Source organism: Sturnira hondurensis, unplaced genomic scaffold (genome assembly GCF_014824575.4).
Source record: "Sturnira hondurensis isolate 20B ecotype Veracruz unplaced genomic scaffold, ASM1482457v3 Scaffold0008196, whole genome shotgun sequence".
Taxonomy (NCBI): Eukaryota; Metazoa; Chordata; class Mammalia; order Chiroptera; family Phyllostomidae; genus Sturnira; species Sturnira hondurensis.
Window position 1 is genome coordinate 4,699,887 of NW_028080827.1, and position 2,713 is coordinate 4,702,599.

Here is a 2,713-nt window from a genome sequence, read left to right on the forward strand (position 1 = left end):
AAGATGGCAGATAAAAAGCTAATTTTACTGACAACGAGTCTATTGTTAGTGTCTTTGGTTGAGCCAAAGTAATTAGAGCCAACCAAATGCTGCCTTTTGATGGAGAGTAAAAGGCAGGGTCTGTAGATGAAAGAACAACAGGAGGTTCTTGAAAAAGAACTAGCAGTTGAGATTTTATGTGTACTGCGCTTTGTACTAATAACGCTAGATTGTACTAAAATGTATGTCGGAGACTGAGCATTGCAGTTGACACTCTTTACCGAGATGGTGGTTTTACCTTTCGCAAAGTTTGTGATAAATAACAAGGTAAGATTATAGAGAACTCCTTTTGCGAAACAAAAAAATTGCATAATGTCAATTTACATGACTTAAAGCTTTTACTTGTAAGCAAGAAATGAAGGAAAGAGCTAAAGTAACTGTATCTGAGAAATCACAGAAAACCAGAGTTAAAATTTGTCAACAAATAGTAATGTGGCAAATCAAGATTTGCTTCCTCCACAAGAATTGTCAGTTGAGAAGAGAATGTAATGATAATCACCAAGATTAGTAAACTCTGGACTTAAACTCTCTTACATCTGCCCAGTGAGGTCCAGATGCCAGCTACTCAAAAGAATCTGGAGATTTTATTAAAGCCTCAAAGCACCTGGTGGAGAGTAAACATATAATTTATTCTAAATCCCAATGTGCTGGGGCCCAAACACCTAAGAGGGTTGGCAAGAGGATGGAAGCCTGGAGCTAAGGGATGTGGCAGAGACTGAGACTCACCGTGAGTTTTTGTTCTCCACAAAACTCTCACCCTGTTTATTTCATTGGCAGCCCATTTATCAATATAAATAAGAACATTGTAATGATTATATGTGTGCATGAAAATGTTAGCTGCAAACTGCGCTGGATGTTAGACTCCAGTCCTTGAATTTGGGCTAGGGAAGAATTCAGAGCCAAGACTCAAATACAAATAAAAGTTTATTTAGCAAGTGACAGCGGTAGACGTGAGCTGTGGAGGAAGTGAGCCAGTTGGGGTAAGTGGGCTCGGGAAACAAATTACAGAGTCAAAAGAAGGGCTCTTAAAGCCTAGGAGAAAGGCAGAGAAAACACACCTCTGGGGAAAGTGAGGGGGAAACGTGTGGGCAGGGAACGAAAGGGAGGAAAGGCCTGGTGCTCTCCCGAGGGAGTGAGAGCCACACAGAGTCCTTTATCTCAAGGGCTTTATCTGGAGGTCTCAGGAGAGGATCTCAATAGAATGTTCGTCAGCTTTCCAGGTGCGTCTCCTCAGGGCCGTGGTTTCTACTGACTAGTCGATGCCAAGTCAGGGGGTCACTGGTCAGTGCAGCTGAGCCTGGTGTCGGGGTGGTCTCGGTTCTGTCTGATTTTGCTGCTTTCATGACCTGAAACGGAAACACACCTGAGGCTTAGATGTCATCTCTAGTTTGACCAAAATTCCTGTCTCCAAGGTCAACAGCCCCCAGCTTTTTTCCTAAGATTATTTGAATTTTAGGAAATCTGCTTATTTCCTAAGATTATAAGATTAATGAGGCCAGAACCTCATTGTCTTGGGGGCTTAATGCTGAAGGGAGTGGTCATGCAAGGGCTTGTGCAGGAGTGATAAGAGGCTGTTCTCCACCCTTGTCCCCCCTCTACGGGAGTCTATTCTGTGACTACTGACGTGCCAGGGGAGGAGAGGTCAGGGGAGGGCCTGAACAGAGTGACCAGCAATGTGGAAGGTCCAGGGGTCTAATCCAAATGACCAGTGGTATGCTAGGGATGAGAGGTCACTCTGGGGTGAGGTGCCCCCACCCCTGCTCTATTTGTTTTCTCAATTTTGCCTGTTGCTAGGCAGGCACCTGGGTCTTTCCACTCTGGTGACCTGTGCCTGGCCTGTCATCTGTACTCTGCTCATGTCTGTCTAACTGCCTACTATGTCAGAAACGTGTATTATAAGTAATATTACAGGTAATAGTCAATAATACTATTCCATAATTGGGTTATCAACATTCTCTTCCAAGGTAATTTCAACAGCAGTCATCTTACGAAAGCATTCTTTTCTATAATAAACATGTCTGATCTGGATGACCTTTTCCTTGTTCCTTATTCTGCCTTGCAGAAGTAATGACTGGTTACTCTTCCCCTTCCTCTACTAAACATCTCAGTCACTTCCTAACCCAAAGCAAATCTGAACATTTAAAACACCCACCAACTAAATAATACCCTAAAAAGTCCAGACAGTTGAAGGATGAAATTATATTAAATTGTATATAGGATATAACCTACTTTCTTTTGTGCATGAAAGATAATTTAATATTTTTTATTTATTTACTAGATATTGTGTCCAGTCTGTTTAGTCTCTAATTCCTGTTAATTTATTGAAGAATTCCTGCACATTGACAGAATGATAGAATCTTAGTTCAGTAAAAAAGTGCTTTAAATATACATGTTTTATTTATGAATAAACTCCAATTTGACTTTGCATGTCTAATGTAAGTAATGACTTACAAAGTCATTACTTGACTTGCAGTGACTTTGTATGACTTTGTATGTTCTCTTTTCTTTCCTTGTTAAATATTCTCTTCATTATTTTAAAATAAATTCAATTTTGTATGTCTAATACTCCCTTTTTCTTCCAATAACCTTCTCAATCCTCCTCCTACAAAAGCAGGGATGATGTAGACATTGGGGGCAGATCATTGCCGATTGTCAGCTCACGGAAGGTGACGGC